Here is a 20,733-nt window from a genome sequence, read left to right on the forward strand (position 1 = left end):
TAAGAAACCGAAAATTGCGGTCGATTTAAAGAGCCTGGCGTCTCCTTGAATCACTCTGTAGTGCTGCTTGTTGGCTCATTATGATGGTAGCATCGGCTGCGGTCTGGCTCGGTGTAAGACGGAGTGTATAGTTCTCTCAAAAATGTTCTTCGAACACCAACCAGCGATACGGCTTCTCGCGAATACCCTCTATATACTCTTAACAATATGCTGGCGTCTACTTTCACGCAGAGTCGTTCAAGAGCAGATCGTTGCTACCTATTAGTGAGCTCGGTAAACGACCAGGGAGTAATTGAGGTCACACATAAAAATGAAGGTTGTCATGTAACACTGACCATAACTACGCCATCCTCAGTGATGCGAGCCTCACGTCACCTTTTCCTGCTCTCCTTTTTTTTAACGTTAATACATCGAAATAAATGCGTAGTTTTATCTTGAGGGTCTTGATTTACGAGGAAGCAACTCCAACTACAAAGAGCACTCGCAATTTAATGGCGGGCGCCTCCTGCGAAATTTGCTCGCTAGTGCCCATCCGTTGCGCTGGTGTGAGACCAGGTGGAAAGTGGGGGAGGGGCAGAGACGTCAGCAGACAGTCAGCGCATTTGCTTACTCCTCCCAGCTCGGATTGCAAACACAGCCCATGAACCCCGTGACCCCGTCGAGGAGTTGGACACACTCTGGAATCTAGGCACACCGGGTTTGGTAGCAATGATGATGATGATATTGATTACGGTGGTGGCGGTGATGATGATGATAATAATGGTAATGATGATGACGATGATGGTGGGGATAAGTTTGCGGCTCGCTTCTTTTGAATCGGCCAGGCTCGAACTGTGTTCGCGCCCAAGCCTGGGAGCCCTATTTATATTAGTGGCCCGTGTGGTGAACCTCCTTCCACCAGTCCTCTAATCTCGCCTTGTGCACGGAGCTACTCCTCTCGGCCGACGGGGGCGCCAATGTCGTTGTGGGCCCGGTAACGCAAGCGGTCCTCGTCAAATTCTTTCGGGTCGCTGATCCAGAGGATGGATTTCGGAAGCACGTAGGACCGAAACTTGAGCCGGAGATTTCCGAAGCCACTTCCGCCACATCCGCTTTTCTCCGCTTTGACGCCAGGTGCAGATGAAGGAAAATGAAAACACAAAAAGAAACATGTTGCATTGTCCTTTTTTGATAAATAGAAATGTAGAGCATATAAAAATACGCAAAAATAGGCAAAAGATTGGCGCAATAGGGAGATGGAGAAAGGCAGAAAAACGTGAACGATAACTATCTGTAAACACTGTTTGCACTGGACACGGTTTATAAGAACTCATTTTCACATATGTTCGGTTATGGACACACATTAGTCGATGCTAAAGTTTGTACTTTTGCTAAAAAAATGAAAGCTCATATTGTTGAAATTAAACCAACACTATGTTTGTCTTTAAAAAACTAGAACCCTAACCGACATTTTGACGCAGGTGCGGATGGGCGATCTTTTTTTTCCCATCTCTTAGAAATAGACTATTGGTGGGTGGAAACTACAAGCGTAGAAGAAAACCTAAATAGTGTTTTTGAAATCAAATACGCCACCTGCTCTGGTAGGAGTATTGCACAAATTGCAACGTGCAATGTCCCGAATCACAAATCAAGAACAAGCAACCGTCAATTGTTCTTGTTATTATTTTAGAAACAAAAAACTTTCGTTGAAAGTGCTCTCAAGTATTTGTAGAGGCACACCCCGCCGTGCTAAAGTTGTAACGGCATGCATTTGCTTTTGTTGAATACGTTTTACAATTAAAAAAGCGCGTGCAATAACCTGGACTATTGTGCATATGCAGTGGGGGTCTCATTCACACGGCCCGCGACTCCCTGGGACGCGACGCACAAACATCGATCCCGCGGCTGCGAGCCCTTGTTCCCAAGCACAGAGCACCAAATGCGCTATAAATATTAGCTTTATGTCGTCGATTCATTTACACTCGAAAATAAGCTCTGTTCAGATAAATTGTTCATCCATCTTGCACTATTGTGTTTTCTTTTGGATGGGCCTGGTATAAATATTTGCTTCTAATCCCTTTCTTATGTAAATCAATTATAGTGATAATTCCACTACTAGGCTTCAAGTGCGAGCTGTTTGCTCAAGAAGGCACCTCGGTTGCATGAACTGTCGCTAAACAGGAGCAACTGCCAATGATAAAGCTATGAGCTTGAGCTTCCAGCTGTCAGACAACACCTTAAATACGAGTGTTTTTAAAACGGTCTGAACATCGTCAGGAAAGCAAACTTTAGGATATAAAGAGGTGTTTTTTTTTCTATGCCTGTTGAGCCTAGTGAATTGTGCGACAGGTCGAGGACGGTGTGCTTTGCTTTTGTTCACAAGGAACCGCCAGTACATCGGGGTAGTTGTGTTTCAGATTTTACAGCATCAAGTGAGGGTCCAAGGTAGCCGTATATTAATATCAAAGTTAAAAATGGCAAAACGATGAGCCTACAAAAAGTAGAAACCAGAAGCTTTCCTATCTATCAAATTTCTGGGGTGTCGCTCGGACAGTCAGCTGCTTTGCAACGTGAAAAGCCACTACTCGTTGTTTGATTTTTTTTTTTGTACTAAAAAAACAAAATATTCACCCGCCCCCCCCCCCCCCCCCCCCCTCCGCCCACATTAGCCCTCGTCATTTCGGCGGTGAACTATCTGGCCTCCACTCTCCAATGAGTTTGAGACCCCGAATATACAGCCTCGATGGTGTCAAGACGCCCACCGTTTTTGTCCCCGATCGTATTGCTCCATTAGAACGTGCTACGAATCGCTAACGTAGATCACTACTCGTGGAATTAACTAAGGCCTTTAACACAGGCATTATATAGTATTATGGGAGAAATTTGAGAAATACAGAGTCGAAGGGGAAGTCGCTTCGTTGATTAAATCCTAGCTCTTTGATAGAAAACAGTGTGTCATTCATAATTTTTTTTTATGAGATAAAAGAAAAAAAAAAACGTTTCAGATGGAGTCCCAGAGGAAAGCATTATCGGGCCTCGTTTGTTTAACGTTTGCGCGAAATACATCTTTACTATTTCTGACACAGCCGAATTCATTTCAAATTCTAATGACACAGGAGTGTTGTTTACACGAAACAACGCTAATTAGTTTATAAACTCGGGAAACTCGACTTTAGGTTCTTAAAAAAAAACTGCTAAGATTTATTTCTATAGATAAACGTAAAAGGAACTTAGGCTACCACATTGCGACCTCAAAAGAAACCATTAACTATAGTTTCTATCCTCTACCTTGAAATGAACCAAGTTGAAATAATTAGTGTTTTAATTAAACTTCATGACTTTTTTTCTTTCTGAGTATTTAACGTGGAAACATTATTCAAATCACATTCGAGCCAAACTCCCAAGCCTGCCGGAATTTGGCCAAGCATTGGCCAATGGCTGTTGATGGTGTTTTGGCCAACGGCCAAAGAGTGGCCATCCATGGGCCAATGCTTGACCGATATCTGATGGCCAGTAACCATTGGCCAATGGCCAGAGAAACGCCAGTCATCAGTCAATGGCAAGCCCGTGTTTGGTCACTGGCCAAAGACCGTTTCCAATTATTGGCCAATTATTGATTAAATTTATGCTAGTTGGGTGATAGAGCAAAAGGTTTGTTGAACAAGTCTAGACATGTTTTGACGGCTAACGTTAAAGAAAAAAAACATTGTGCAAAGCCTTTATATTACGCAACATAAGAATTTAGCGTAACCGTTATTCCCTTATGCTCGCTAGAAATAGGGCCATACATACAATCGAAAATGTCCTGTGGTGCACCCACACCACCAGATATTTTACAAATTTTAAAATAGAACAAATACACTTCCTTTACAAAGACATATTTATATGCTATATGTTCATCTGAAATGAAAACTAATTACATAATTACGCTGGATTTACTAAAACTGAGAAGACACTCTCTATAGTACAACTCAAGACGCACGGAAAATTGCAACATCCAATTTTGTGGATTATTTCAGGATAATCAATCAATTACATATAACCTCCCAGTCTTGCTAAAGGAACTAACAGGAGATAATACCATAATTAATTTACAATAAATAGCTCGTATTTGCATTGGTTTCAATATAGAAATATCCATGGTCTTAATAAGCTTTTGATCGCTGCCTAAATCACTTTTTTTCTTGTTATCACGTGCCATCATTATTTATGCATAATGCAGACTCTTCCGTATTTTAATTTGTTGTCTTTTGAGTTATGTTTTTACTTTTCCGTTTACAGATTCACGTTTAGATCATTTGCATTTTAGTGCTTTTATTGTGACTTCCAAACTTACAGTATTAGTGCATATTGTACTTACTGAAATTGGTTTCATGGTCTAAAGCGGGAAACACATGTACGACGAAACCGTCCGATCCGACGTCCGACCACGCAATACGACGGTCGGAGGCGAGGGTTTTCAACGCTCTTTGATGCTACGAAAACCCTCTCCCCCCAAGGTCATTCCGGCAGTCCGCACGTCGGATCGGAAGGTTTCGTCGTACATGTGTTTCGCGCTTAACACGTTTATTATTATAATTAATTGCCCATGTCTTGGTACATAATCGCGATGCCCCATTCTGCCACCTGTACGGGGGAAGAGGCTCTGTCAAGTCACAGCTTTGACCTCCTACTACGCTGTAGATAAAATACATTTATAATTTTACCTAATTAAAAATTTGTATTACCATTTTGATTAATTTTGAATTAGTCAACTCGCAATGGCAGACCAGCGATCGTAAATTTCGGCGCGTCTTTGTTAAGTTTTTGCAGTATACAAAACGCGTTTATTGATATATATATATATATATATATATATATATATATATATATATATATATATATATATATATATATTTTTACATTCGATAGCTAATGGGATCTTTGCTTCTCAGAAAAATATCGCGGAGATTTATTTCAGCCGTACAACTGAAGACATCACCATTTTCCCTCCCGAAATTATAGGAAGCTATAATGGAATATTTATAGTACAAATCCGAACCTCAGCAACATATAAGTTTTTTTTTTTTTTTTACTTTAGATATATTTTTATCAGGTCTCAGGTAACATTTGCGTTATCTCTGAATTTCTGCCCACCGTACTTAAGTGCAATATTTACGATTACTTTAAAAGCGTCAGACTCACTAACTATCGCAATAAAAGTTTAATATTTTCCAAAATAATTTTGTTCTAATATGAATGTCCCGTAACTTACACCATGATCTGGTGAGCGCCGCAGGATGTGTGGTAAAATTTGAACTTATAAACCGACTACCACAAGAGGAATCAACGTTATTACAATAAAAATTTCAAACATGACATTCCTTTTTGGCAGATTTTGGGATTTTTTATGCGATAAGAGGCCGTACAAAACAGAGGAATAAAAGAGTGCTTCAATGTCACTTGGAGGTGGGTGCAAATCTCGATTCCGCCGGTTGCCTCCAAAAGAAATTTACGATTGAAAAAAAAAAAAAAAAGATGGATTGAGTCGTTTTGAAGACGGCACTTCGGAAGAGTTTGAGCACGGACAGACTGTCGCGAAAGTGCCGCTTCGGGGAGTCTCGCGAAGTTTCCGGCGCTCGTTAAACCGAGGAGGCGGCACGGATACGTGACATACGGTTGCACGCTCCGTAAGTAATGTAAGAAGCTTGTTAGGCTTCACGAGTGACTTTTTTCGGAAGCAACTCCTGAGTGTGCCGCATTTTTATTTGCGCAGTGAGTGTCACAGGAGTCGAACATCATTCAAATAAATGTGCAAATACTGCGTTTTCAAGGATCGGCAGTGTCATTCATGGCGTTGTTATATGACGGCACTAAACTTGCTGGACGATCTTTAGCCAATGGCTTTAATGAACATTTCGTGAATAATGCGAGTAATTTTGATATTATATATTCTTCACTTTTAGTGGTAAAAAACAATAATGATTGAATATCTTTAGACGCAGTGATAAAACCAGAAGATAGTACTGCAATTTTAGAACTAAAGAATAGCGCACGCTGCGACACGGACGGTATCTATATAAAGACCGGTAAAGCAAATAGTTCAGTTGATAACATCGGCGCTATCCCATATCTTTAATATTTCTTTAGCCACAATCGTATTTTCGAAAGGAATGCAGATAGCTCAGGATTTAATATTATATAAAAAAGGAAGTGTAAACGATATGGAAAAGCGCAGACCTATTTCAATATTACCCGTTTTTCCTAAAGCTATTGAAAAAATACTGCATATACGGTTGAATGGGCTTTCAAACAAGCACAAATTGATTAATACATCACAGCTTGAATTCATAAAACACCAGTCAAGCGAGGCTGCCTAATTAGCAATAAAAGACTATTCTGCAAAATATCGAAGAAAGAAAAACTGGTTCTTGGTGCGTTTATTCGCTTCTCAAAGGCGTTTGATTGCTTCAGTCACAAGTTCCTTTTAGCGAAATTAGATACTTACGGTTTTCGAGGGCATGATTTGCAGCTGATAAAATAGTATCTGAAGCATCGATTGCAATACGCATCAATTAATAGAAACTCCTCTTTCATAAAAAACCAGCTTCTCCGGTTTACAGCAGGGCAGTGTACTGGGTTCTTTTCTCTTCAATATATACCTAAATGATATTATCAATGTTAATTCAGAAGCAAAATTCTTAAATTATGCCGACAAGATAACTAAATTGTTCACTGCAGAAAATGTTGATCTGTTATGTGACAAAGCAAACCTGTCGCTTTCTGGGATTAAAATCTGGAGTAGTCCTAATTTACTCCAAATATACATTAAGAGATAAAAATCTGTACACTTTCGTCCCAAAAATAAAGTGGTCACCCTTACCAAAGACCTGACCAGAAATTCAACAAAGATTGATATTGTCAACATTTTCGAGATTATAGGTGCCATTTTTTTCTGATAATATGTCAAGGGATTATTCCATAAACTACATTATAAAAAGTTGTCAGAGTTTTTGGCGTGTTATGCTGACATCGTTATACTTTACCTATAAACGTTAAGTTTATTGGTAAACTATAAAGATGGTTTATAATTTCTTGCTCTGTTCGCACCTAAATAATTACTATTTAGTTCAGGGTACAACAACTTTAACGAATCTTGAAGAAGTACACCTGTTGCAAATGAAGGCAGTAAGGGCAATAGGCAATAATTCCACGCGCGCACCTGACCAAGTACGCAACGCGCGCGCGGCCTAACGGTTATTGTGTTTGTCTCCCACGAAAAGACAGGGTTCGAACCCTGGGAGCGACACATCTGTTGTTGATTCCTGCAATTTGGCGTTCTAGTAAATTCCAGAATCCTGTTGCTTGTTCGATGTCCGAATGTTCTACGCGTCGAAGCTTCTATGCCGATTATTCCAGAAGCCCACGAATGTACGCTCCGCGTGACGAGACGCAGTCAGTTTCGCCCCAGAGTTCGACTCTGCTGTCACGCCGACTTCGACGCCCGCGACGCTCGGCTTTCTTTTTTTCCTTCATTTTTGCGCACAAGTTCGCCCCATTAAACTTTTCAGTTTCCCCAGTTATTCTTTGTTTCACCTTGTCAGTTGTGACATTTTGGTGGAGGTACTGGGTACCGCATGTCTGTGCAACGCAGCCCTCCGAGTTCCCGCAGTACAAGTCCGAACCCAAACTTCCGAGGACCCAGCGAAGACCAGATCGAGACCCGATCAGTCACCGTACCCAAGGTCTATACCCGGAATACGGACTTCTGCCACCCAGGACCAAGCAGCCAACGAGGCCGACGATGTACAACCAGCAGTCGCAGACCCCGGCCGCTTCTACCATCGTTTACCTGCCCGTCGCACCGCGGACGGCTGCTCCGTTCCGCGGCGAGCAGTACGAAGATGTCAAAGACTGGATCGACCAGTACGAACGCGTTGCCCGCCGCAATGGCTGGACAGATGCGCAGCGCCTGCACAACGTCTATTTTTCGCTTAAGGGGACCGCCAAGCACTGGTATGAAAATCATGAATCCTCTGTGACGTCATGGGACATTTTCAAGAGGGAGCTGAAGGGCACATTCATCAACCACCACCGCTGAGAGAAAGCCGAGGATCTACTGCGAACCAAAACGCAGAGCCCCAACGAGACCGTCACCGGCTTTGTGGAAGACGTTCTGCGCCTGGAGGGCCCGCGCCGACCCTCGGGCCACAGAAGAAAAGAAGCTGCAAATCCTCATGTGGGGTGTGAGAGACGATATTTTCGGCGGCCTGGTTTGCAGCCCTCCGACAACAGTCCAGGATTTTGTCATCCAGGCAACGAACATCGAGTGTGCCCTGCAAACCCGAGCCAGTCACTACGAGCGACTACACAACCTCGCTGCCCTCCGGCCGTCTACTGGCGACCTTGGATCCAGCATCCCAGGCATTCTCGAGGTCCTTCGCGACGTCGTCCGGGAGGAGCTCCGAAAGCTGCTACCCGCCGCTGAACGACCAGCTTCGCTCTCCATCGCCGAGGCCGTGCGGGAAGCAGTGCAGAGAGCGATCCAACCAGAGGCTCCCATCAGCGTAGCAGTCCCCGAAGAACCCAAGCTAACTTAAGCCGCAGTGGCCCGACGGCCATCACCTCCTCCTCGCGCCTATGTCGCGCCTCCCCGACGTCAGTCTCCTGTGTCGCAGCACGCCCGATGCCACGACGACCAGTTCCAGTATGCCTGCCAAGAGCCCCGTGCACCCCGGAAGACCTCACGTACCACCGACGCCCATACTGACGACTCGGGCTGTGCGGGTTCTACCCGAACGACCCGTGCCTCCGTTATGGTGAACGCCCACGGGGGTTCAACGAGTACCTACGACGACCTCAGTCACCCGAGCCTGCGTCCCGCCGAGAGTTCCGGTCGCCGTCGCCCCGACGTCCAGCTTCGCCGATGCACCCACCCCGACGTAAAAGCCTGCCGCCCCTCGCTCCTCGCCGGGGAAGCTAGGCGCAGCAACGCCTGGAGGTGACGTTGCCGAAGAAGACCGAAGCAAAGAGCATCCAAGAACGCCGCAGCGCTCCCACACACCTGACCCTACGCATCGCAACGACGCCTCTGCAACGGTGCCCAACAACCTGAACGTTGTTATCGATAGCCACGCCGCATCGGCTCTCGTGGACAGCGGAGCAGACTACTCAGTCTTGAGTGGAAGGCTCTCTCTCTGCCTCCGGAAAGTGGAGACGTCGTGGGATGGCCCGCAGACACGAACCGCTGGTGGACACCTCATCACGCCTGTTGGAAGGTGCACTGCTCGCGTCGAAATTCACGGCGAGACATGCCCTGTGAAGTTCGTCGTTCTGCAAGACTGTGCGAGGGACGTTATCCTCGGAATGGACTTTCTCTGCGAGTATGGCGCCGTCAACGACCTCGGGGCAAACCAGTTGACGCTGCGAAAGTCTCCGGCCGCCGGTGGAGACCAACACGACGTCAACCGCGATCCGAGTTATCGCCGACCATGTGAACCTACCGCCACGGTCGAGTGTCTTCGTCACCGTCATAACCGACGCAGGCATTCATGGTGAAGCTCTTCTGGAAGGCAGCGTCCAACTGCTCCTTGAAAAAGGAATTGGTGTCGCACGAGGCGTAACGGATCTCCAAGAAGGACGTACAACTGTACTTGTGACAAACTTTCGAGAGGAGCCGCAGCACCTAACAAAGGGTACCACCGTGGGCCACGTCGAGGAGTTTCAGGCGCCAGCCGTGGTCACCGCAATCTCCGAGGAAACCTCATCGTCACAGCAGAAAATCACGTCGCCGTCGCCGTCGCCGCTCGACATCGACCCCGAGCTCCCAGCACCTAAGCGCCGGCAACTGGTTGATCTCCTCGCCGAATACAGTGACTGTTTTGCAACGTCGTCGATAGTTCGCGAAACACAAATGCCGAAACATCGCATTATTACCGAGGACGACGCGCTCCCTGTCCACCAGTCGCCGTATCGAGTTATTTTAAAGGAAAGGAAGGTGATTCAAGGTCAAGAACAAGAAATGCTCGACGCCGACATCATTCAACCCTCAAGAAGTTCATGGGCGTCCCCAGTCGTCCTTGTAAAGAAGGACGCAACCCTGAGATTCTGCGTGGACTATCGTCGACTGAACGCTGTGAAAAATAAGTACCTCTTTCCGTTCCCCCGCATCGACGATACGTTTGACCGACTGCGCCGCTTCCGAAATTTGTCGTCGATGGACCTAAAGAGTGGTTACTGACAGATTGAAGTCGACGAACGCGACCGGGAGAAAACTGCCTTCGTCACTCCTGACGGACTATAAGAATTCAAAGTGATGCCGTTCGGACTTTTTACAGCACCAGCCACCTTCCAGCGTGTCATGAACGCCGTGCTGGCAGGTCTGAAATGGCAGAGCTGCCTCGTTTACCTGGACGCTGGCATGGTATTTTCCCGGGATTTCGACGAACACTTAAGACGACTTCGAGCCGTGCTTCAAGCCATCAAGACCGCCGGCCTGTCACTCAAGCCAGCAAAGTGTCAATTCGCCTATGGTGAACTTAAGTTCCTTGGCCACGTCGCGAACAATAAAGGTGTTCTCCCTGACCCCCAGAAGACCAGCGCCGTAGCGGCATTTACGCCGCCGTCTGACAAGAAGGCCGTTAGAAGGTTCCTCGGACTCTGTGCCTACTACAGACGATTTGTTCGGGACTTCACCAAGCTGTCTGCACCGCTGACAAACCTCACGAAGGACGCCATGAAGTTTCAATGGACAGAAGAACACCAGCGGTCGTTCGATGAGCTCAACGAAGACTCCAGACGACCCCGAATCTTGGCCATTTCGATTAGTTCGCTGAAATAGAGATCTACACGGACGCCAGCGACACCGGACTTAGCGCGGTACATGTCCAAATGCAAGACTGGGCAGAGAGAGTCATCGCATACACGAGTCGGACGCTATCCAAGGCGGAGGCGAACTACTCAACGACTGAAAAGGAGTGCCTTGCTGTCGTCTGAGCAGTAACGAAGTTCCGCCCATATTTGTATGGAAGTCCCTTTCGCGTCGTCACGGACCACCACTCGCTCTGTTGGGTCGCCAACCTGAAGGTCACCTCCGGACTCCTCGCCCGGTGGAGCCTACAACTGGAGGAGTTCGACCTGACCGTGGTGTACAAGTCCGGCCGGAAGCACAATGACGCCAACTGCCTGTGAAGGGCACCAGTCCAGGGCGGTTCTGCCTGCATCGAAGACGACGACGATGACAGTTTCCTCGGCGCTCTAGTTGTCAGCGACATGGCAGCACTCCAACGAGACGACCTTGAACTACGAGTGCTCACCGAGCACCTAGAGGGACAAGCGAGTGCGACTCCCCGTGCTTTCTTACGAATCGTGCCTACCTCCTTTATACGGCAAGTGGTGCTGTACAAAAAGAATTTCGTCAACAACTACACAGCATAGCTCTTGTTTATTTCTTCCAGTCTTCAAGAAGAAATTTTCCAAGGATGCCATGACGACCCAACGGCTGGACATTTTGGCTACAACAGGGCGCTCGCCAGGATTAGAGAAAAGTACTACTGGCCAAGGCTAGCGATCATGCCACGAGTGTCAGCGACACAAGAAACCGCCGACGAAGCCGTCAGGACTTCTGCATCCGATTTCTCCCCCGTCCACGCCATTCCAGCAAATCGGAATGGATTTACTTGGCCCTTTTCCGCCGTCGACGTCGGGGAACCGCTGGATAATTGTAGCCATAGATTATTTCACACAGTACGCCGACACGAAAGCCCTTCAATCAGGTACGGCTGTTGAAGTCGCCAAGTTTTTTATCCAGTCCATTGTCCTACGGCACAGCGCCCCCGAAGTCCTCATTACCGACCGCGGATCATCGTTCATGGCCCAGCTGACGTAAGAGATACTTCGTCCCAGTGACACCGGCCACCGTCAAGCCACTGCGTACCATCCGCAGACAAATGGACCAACAGAGCGGCTAAACAAAATAGTCGCCGACATAATCTCTATGTATGTCGACGTAGAGCACAAAACTAGGGACGAGGTCTTATACTATGTCACGTTTGTTTACAACACGGCGGTGCAAGAGACAACAGGAGTAACCCCGTTTCAGCTGGTGCATGGCAGGAGAGTAACGACCATGCTTGTCGCGATGCTACCCGACGAACCAGCTGACGATGGGAGCCCCGACGCCCAGGTGGTCACTCAAAAAGCCGAAGAGGTTTGCCATCTCGCCCGACACCGAATTAAAGATCAACGTGTCCACGCTACCCGGTACAACCTTCGTCGTCGGGACGTCCACTTCCAGCCCGGAGACAGGGTATGGGTTTGGACACCGGTTTGCCGCCGTGGTCTCAGCGAGAAACTTCTGAAACGGTATTTCGTACCCTACAAGGCACGCCGTCGACTTGGGGATCTGAACTACGAGGTGATGCACGGAACAAGAACATCATCACGCGGCCCACCAGGACGTGAAGTCGTCCACGTCGAGCGCTTGAAGCCGTATTACGCTCGATAGGACTGCGAACCTTATGTGTTCCAAATGAGTCTTTTGTTTACCGTTATTTTTATTTGCTTTGTTTTGTGTTGGATCAGTACAATGAACGTTTTGAAAGGGGGAGTAATGCCGCGCGCGCAGCTGGCCGAGTAGGCAGCGCGCGCATGGCCTAACGTTATTGTGCCTGCCTTCCACGTAAAAAGCCAGGTTTCGATTCCTGGGAGCGACGTATCTTTCATTTATTCCTGTTATTTATTGTTCTGGTAAATTCGAGAATCCTGTTGCTTGTTTGAGGTCTGAATGTTCTACGCGTCGAACCTTCTACGCCGATTATTCCAGAAGCCCACACATGTACTTTTGGGGAAAAATGAAATGCGAACAGAGGAGCGCGTGGCTCGCGGTACAGGCTGCGGCGCCTGGAAGTGAGCCTGGGAGGGAGGGTGCGTGGCCTACTCCGACGTGTTCACGCCCCTCCCTCTGCGTTCCCCAAGCTTCAGCAGTGCGCCTCTCAGTGCGCTGAAAGCTATCAACGCTATCTTTGCTGGCTCAGCGCGTGCGGTGCAAAGAAGCTCGCCGCACTCGCCGAGCAGGCAAAGATAGCGGTGACAGCTTTCAGCGCATTGAGAGGCGCACTGCCGAAGCTGGGAGAGCGCCAATCGAGGGGCGTGAACACATCGAAGTAGGCCACGCACCCAAGCCCCTAGACTCACTTCCAGGCGGCGCAGCCTGTACCGCGAGCCACGCGCTCCTCTGTTCGCATGTCATTCTTCCCCGATAGTACATAAGGGACTCCGAATGCTGTCTTAAGCTTGTCAGTGTCGGCGACTGGTATTTGCGAATAGCCGGATCGCAGATGCATAGACGACACATTAGATACCCTTGGAGGGTACCTAATGTGTCGTCAATACGAGATAGTGGGTAAACGTTTTCTTTAGTAACGCTGTTCAAGCGGCGGTAATCCACGCAGAAGCGCCAAGAGCCGTCGCTTTTCTTAGCAAGTACAACCGGAGAAGACCAAGGGCTTGAAGAGGGCTCTATCACATTCTTGTGGAGCATATCAGTAACATGGTTGGCAATTGCGTTTCGTTCGGCGGCGGAAACATGGTATGGGTGGCTCCGAAGTGGTGATGCGTTACCAGTGTCGATGTTATGGTGAAGCACTGTAGTCTGGGCTAGCGGACGACTATCGAAATCGAACAGATCCTCGTATGTAAGTAGGAGTTTCGTTAGAGCGTCTCGTTCACAGGTTGTTAGACTTGTGTCGGTCATCTCAGTATTGCGCGTCGACATGTCGCTTTTTGTGTTCAGGGGGACAGATTCGGACACGGGAACGTCAGAGAGAGTGGCTAAGGTATCCTGGGAATATCGTGGTAGCGTGTCTAGGCGAGTACCTTGACAAATAATTTGTGGCTGGGCGAAAACATTTGTTGCAAATAGGTTGATGGTTCCGCTTACGGTGGTGACAATAGAGTAGGGAATGATGATCGGGTTTTTTTCGGCAGTGGTTTGGATTGGGGCTCGACGAAACCATAGGTACTTCGAATTGCTGTGAAGGTTTGAGAGCGACAGCGAGAACAGACAGTGGAGGGATTAGATAACCATCATCTGCGTGGAGGTATACAAAAGCGTCGTCATGGCAGTCTTCAAATGCGGCTGGGGAGTTCAGGTGGATTTCTCGTTTATAACAATTGATGAAGGCGTCTGTAGATGACCGGAAGTCCCAACCCAAAAATATATTTATGAGACAGTTGCTGAACACAGTAAAACAACAGTGTAAAAGTTGCCGTCCAGTGCGAATGAGAGGGTTGAACAACCAATAGCTTGCGCAAGGTCGACGTTTCCCATATGTAAGAAGTTTCCTGAAGGGGGAGTGAGCACTTTGTGCAAGCGACGGCGAAGTTTATCCGAAAGATATGATTTTTCGGCCCTAGTATTGACCAAGGCAGTAAACAGCTGATTTCATATTCTAAGAGTGACTGTAGTTTGTCCGAGAGAGGGAGGCTTTTGAATAGTTCGTGGCAGCGCAGCCTGACCTCCAGTGTCAAGACAGGCTGCCTTCATTAGTTTGACGGCTGGCTAGCGGCGGGGGCATTTTGGAGTGGAGAGACGGAACGGGGGCGTCGAGGATATAGCGTTGGTGAGCGGCCATGGCGGTTGACATACGGAGAGTAGGAGCCCACGGACCGGCGATTGTCGAAAGAGGGGCGGTCCTCGGTGTTGGTGGCGGGGGCGACGGTTGTTTGATGAGCGGTTGTAGCTGGTATTGTCAATGCGGCGATGGGAATAACGGGCGATGTGTCCTGGGATATTGCTATACAAACAAACCGGGCGCTGATCAGGTGTTCTCCAGGCACCCGTCCTTCGGAGTGGTCCGTTTCTCCGTGGACGGTGTGAAGTTTTGTTTAGTGACCAATATGAGTCGCAGCGAGTAGTGTCAGGCTGCATAGAGAAAATCGGAGTAGGGGTGTGTGGCGCCATTACGTAGACGGATGGGGTCGGTGGGATTGGCTGGAGTGCAGCACGGAGTTAGTCTTGCAAGGATTTTCCAATATGCTGGAGCTCGGTGTTAAGAGATGAGCCATCAGCAGGCGAATGAATAGACCGGAAGAATTCACGGAGCTCATCACGAATAATATCTCGAATGAGTCCCGGTAGATCAACATTCGCAGAGGCATTGATCAATGACACCTCAGGAAGCCGTTGAAATGGTGTAGATATGCTACCACTCCGAAGCTCTTCGTATTTTTGGAATTCTTTGATGAGGTTCTGGACTGTTGGTTGTGAATTAGGAGCAACGATGGAGAATAGATATTGCGAGAAACCTTTGAATATGTGACGTATTTTGTCTTCTTCAGTCATAACAGGATCAGCACGGCCGCAGAGGCGAATGACATCTTCGCTATATCCAGTTGAAGACTCGGAAGCCGCTTGGTAGCGGCGAGCAAGCTTGTCTTGTGCTCGCAGTCGGTGGCTCTCAACGACGTATCTTTCATTTATTCCTGCTATTTATTGATCAATGACACCTCAGGAAGCCGTTGAAATGGTGTAGATATTGTCACGGGTGGTGAGTCGTGACCAATAAACAAGAAATAAACAGAAATAAATAAACGTTTAATGTGGCGAACTTGTGCCAAAAATAAAGAAGGAAACAGAAGAAAGCAGAGCGTCGCGGGCGTCGAAGTTGGCGTGTCAGCAGAATCGAGCGCTGGGGCGAGACTGACTCGACAAGGTCGCGGGCGGCCTCTTATCTAAAGTGCGCCGCTATCTCGAAGATTCGGCAAAAGCGGTTCGAGCGTCGCGTGATCGGGGCGAGAATGAACACGCACTTTCTAGAAAACAAAAGCAGGGATAAATGATAGAAGTTACGTGCGGTACATGAATAAACGGGAACTTTCTGGAGGACCGTAACCGAGCGTTGCTTTCTCAGCCTTGCGCGCGGCATTACTCCAACCTTTAAAAGTGCATCGCCCCGATGCAGTGTAAAACAAATCAAAATAAAAAAGAACGATAAACTAAAGAGTCTTTTGGAGCACAAAAGGTCCACAGTCCTATCGAGCGTAGTACGGCTTCAGGCGCACGACGTGGACGACCTCAGGTCGTGGTGGGCGGCGTGACGATGTTCGTGTTCCGTCGGGCATCACCTCGTAGTTCAGCTCGCCGAGGCGACGAAGTACCTTGTATGGTCCAAAGTACCGTTTCAGCAGTTTCTCACTGAGGCCGCGGCGACGGATGGGCGTCCATACCCACACCCTATCTCCGGGCTGGATGTGGACGTCCCTGCGACGAAGGTTGTAGCGGCCGGCGTCGACGCGTTGCTGATCTTGAATCAGGAGTCGGGCGAGCTGGCGAACTTCTTCGGCGCGTTGAGCAACCGCCTGGGCGTCGTCGCTCTCGTTGTCAGATGGCTCATGGGGCAGCATGGCGTCCAGCATGGTCGTTACCTTCCGACCATGTACCAGCTGGAAAGGGGTGAATCCAGTGGTCTCTTGAACCGCCGTATTGTAGGCGAACGTGACGTAGGGGAGCACCTCGTCCCACGTCTTGTGCTCTACGTCGACGTACATAGAGATCATATCGGCGATTGTCTTGTTGAGTCGCTCCGTCAGCCCGTTGGTCTGCGGGTGGTACGCAGTTGTACGACGATGGCTGGTGTGACTGAGTCGGAGGATTTCTTGGGTCAGTTGTGCCATGAACGATGATCCGCGATCTGTAATCAGAACTTCTGGAGCGCCGTGCCGGAGGACGATGGACTCAATGAAAAACTTGGCAACTTCCACAGCAGTCCCCGAAGGAAGAGCTTTCGTTTCGGCGTACCGCGTGAGATAATCTGTGGCGACGATGATCCAGCGGTTCCCCGACGTCGAAGGCGGAAAAGGACCAAGTAGATCCATTCCGATCTGCTGGAAGGGTGCAGTTGGAGGAGAAATAGGCTGCAGGAGTCCGGCCGGCCTCGTCGGAGGTTTCTTGCGTCGCTGGCACTCGTGGCATGATCGTGTGTACAGGTGGACGGTCTTGGGGAGCTTGGGCCAGTAATACTTTTCACGAATACGGGCCAGTGTCCGGCTGTATCCGAGGTGTCCGGACGTCGGGTCGTCGTGACATGCTTGAAAGATCTCCCCTCGAAGGTCGGTCGGTATTACCAGCAGCCACGGCGAGTTGTTGTTCCCGAAGTTCTCTTTGTAGAGTACACCTTGCCGAATGGTGAAGGTCGGCACGGCTCGTGAGAAAACACGGGGTACGGTACCGCCGCGCCCTTCCAGGTGCTCGATTAAGGCTCGCAGCTCCGGATCGTCTCGTTGACGTCGTGCCATGTCATCGGTGTTCACTGCCCCTAGAAAGCACTCGTCATCATCGTCGTCGCTGCTGCCGGAAGGTGTTTCGACAGGGGCCCTGGACAGGCAGTCAGCGTCGCTGTGCTTGTGTCCTGACTTGTAAACCACAGTCATGTTGAACTCTTGTAGCCGGAGGCTCCATCGAGCGAGGCGTCCTGACGGGTCCTTGAGGTTCGCAAGCCAGCAGAGCGAGTGGTGGTCCGTGACTACGCGGAACGGGCTTCCGTACAAGTACGGACGAAACTTCGTGATTGCCCAGACGACCGCAAGGCATTCTTTCTCAGTCGTGGAGTAATTTCTCTCTGCCTTGGACAGTGTCCGACTTGCGTAGGCGATGACTCGTTCGGTGCCTTCTTATACTTGAACTAGTACCGCGCCAAGTCCTGCGTTACTTGCGTCAGTGTGAATCTCGGTGTCCGCATCCTGATCGAAATGTCCAAGAACCGGAGGCGTCTGGAGTCGTCGCTTCAGCTCGTCGAATGCCTGCTGCTGTTCCTCGGCCCATTCGAACCTCTCGGCGTCCTTCGTGAGGTTTGTGAGCGGTGCGGAAATCCGTGCGAAATCCCGAACGAAGCGACGATAGTAGGCGCAAAGTCCGAGGAATCTTCGCACGGCCTTTTTGTCTGTCGGCACTGGAAATGACGCGACGGCGCGAGTCTTCTCAGGGTCTGGGCGCACGCCTTTGTTGCTAACCACGTGACCTAGAAACTTCAGTTCGTCATAGGCGAACCGACACTTTGACGGCTTGAGGGTGAGTCCAGCGGTCCGTATGGCTTGAAGAACAGCTCGGAGTCGTCGCAAGTGCTCATCGAAGTCGCTGGAAAACACCACGACGTCATCGAGGTAGACCAGACAGCTCTGCCACTTCAGTCCTGCCAGTACGGTGTCCGTAACACGCTGGAAAGTTGCTGGCGCCTTACATAGTCCGAAGGGCATTACCTTGAACTCGTACAGCCCATCTGGCGTGACGAAAGCTGTCTTCTCTCGGTCCCGTTCGTCGACTTCGGTCTGCCAGTAGCCGCTCTTCAGGTCCATCGATGAGAAGTATCGAGAGTGGCGCAGCCGGTCTAACGTGTCGTCGATTCGGGGGAGTGGGTAGACGTCTTTCTTCGTCACCGCGTTCAGCTGCCGGTAGTCCACGCAGAACCGAAGCGTTCCGTCCTTCTTCTTAACTAGTACGACTGGAGAGGCCCACGGACTGCTTGATGGCTGGATTATGTCGTCGTTCAGCATCTCTTGAACTTGCTCCTGGATCACCTCCCTTTCTTTAACGGAGACTCTGTACGGTGATCGATGCACAGGGCGCGCGTCGTCCTCGGTAATGATGCGGTGCTTCGTAACGGCTGTTTGGCGCACCTTCGACGACGTCGCAAAGCAGTCACGGTATTCGGCGAGGAGGTTCATCAGCTGCCGTCGTTTTGGGTCCGGAAGCTTAGGGTCGATGTCGAGTTGCGCTGGCGACGTACCGTCTTGCTGAGGTGGCGAGGATTCATCAGTAATGGCGGCGATTTCGGCGGAGTTTCGGAGATCCTCGACGTGGCCAACGGCTGCACCTTTCGTGAGGTGTTGCGTTTCATTCCGGAAGTTCGTCACGAGGACCACAGTGCGGCCATCCTGAAGTTCAGCTACTCCTCGTGCGACGCCTATTCCTCTTCCCAGGAGCAACTGGAGGTTACCTTCCAGAAGAACTTCGCTACGGGTAGCTGCATCGGTCACGACAGGTACGACAACACTTGATCGCGGCGGCAGATTCACGTGGTCGGCAGCGACTCGGACGGCGGCTGACGCAGTTTGGAGTTTCTCTGAAGGCGGAACAGGTGTCCGCAGCGTCAATTTGTTTTCTCCAAGGTCGATGACGGCGCCGTATTCACACAAAAAGTCCATGCCGAGAATGACGTCTCTGGAACAGTCTTGTAGAATGACGAATTTCACAGGACACGTCTCGCCGTGAATTTCGACGCGAGCGGTGCACCTTCCGACAGGCGTGATGAGGTGTCCTCCGGCGGTTCGTATCTGCGGTCCATCCCACGGTGTCGTGACTTTTTGAAGGTGGCGAGAGAGCCTCCCACTCAATACTGAATAGTCTGCCCCGGTGTCAACGAGTGCCGATGCGTTTTGGCCATCGATAACAACGTTTAGGTTGTTGGACACCGTTGCAGGCGCGTCGGTGCAATGCGGGGCGTCGAGAGAGTGGGAGCGCTCCGGCGTTCTTGGAGGCTGTTTGCTTCCGTCGTTTTCGGCAACGTCACCTCCAGGCGTTGCCGCACTCAGTTTTCCCGACGACGCAGGGGAGACAGGCTCTCTCGGCGGGATCGTGGCGCTGGGGAGGGTGAACGTCGTGGCGATGGGGAGCGGGCTTCACGGCGGAGTGACGACACTGGGGAGGGGGAACGTCGGAGGTACTCCTCGATGTCGTGAGGGCGTTCGCCGTACCTCGGGCGTGGGTCGTTCGGGTGGAACCCACGCAGGCCCATTTGCCGGTAGGGACAACGACGGTAGATATGGTCGGCCTCCCCGCAGTGGTAGCACAACGGGCGTCGATCGGCCGTCCTCCACACGTCGGTCTTTCGTGGAGCAGCTTGTTCTGGGCGGACGTACGCCCGATCTTCATGGCGTCGTGAATACTGCGGCGCTAGAGGTTCACGTCGAGGTGGCGCCGTATACGGGTGAGCAGGGGGCGGTGGTCGTCGGGTAGCTGTGGCGTAGCTCAGCTTCGGTGGTTCAGGAGCGGCGCTGGCGAGAACTTCTGGCTGCAGCGCCTGCTGAAGTTCTTCCCGGACAATCTCGGCGACTGAGGGCGTATCCAGGCTTGTGGCAGCAGGTAGCAACTTCTTCAACTCCTCCCGGACGGCTTCACGGATAAGGTCACGGATGTCGGGGAGGGTGGTGCCCAGGTCGGATCCAGATGTCGCTAGAGCAGTTACGCCAGGGTGTCGTTGGTAGTGTCTCGCGCGGGCTAGCAAGGCCCGTTCCATATTTGTCGCCTCCGTGATGAACTCGTCGACTGTTGTTAGGGGATTCCGGATGAGACCGCCGAAAATCTCGCTTTTCACACCCCTCATCAGGTGGTGCAGCTTCTTCTCCTCGGTAGCCTGAGGATCGGCGCGGGCGCTTAGGCGGAGAACATCCTCCACGAAGCCGGTGATGCTCTCGTTGGGGCCTTGAGTCCTGGTACGCAGTAAGTCTTCGGCCCTCTCTCGGCGGTGCTGGTTGACAAATGTCGTCTTCAGCTGGCTCTTGAAAATGTCCCAGGATGTCAATGAAGACTCGTGATTTTCGTACCAGCTTCTGGCAGTCCCCTCGAGCGAGAAATACACGTTTTGCAGCCGTTGCTCGTTGGTCCAGCTATTGTGGCGGGCGACGCGTTCGAATTGGTCGATCCAATCTTCAACGTCTTCGTGGAGTTCGCCGTGGAACGGAGCCGGTGTCCGAGGAGCGACGTGTAGGTAGACGACGGCA

The sequence above is a fragment of the Ixodes scapularis genome, unplaced genomic scaffold (genome assembly GCF_016920785.2).
Source record: "Ixodes scapularis isolate PalLabHiFi unplaced genomic scaffold, ASM1692078v2 PGA_scaffold7__128_contigs__length_106722199, whole genome shotgun sequence".
Lineage (NCBI taxonomy): Eukaryota > Metazoa > Arthropoda > Arachnida > Ixodida > Ixodidae > Ixodes > Ixodes scapularis.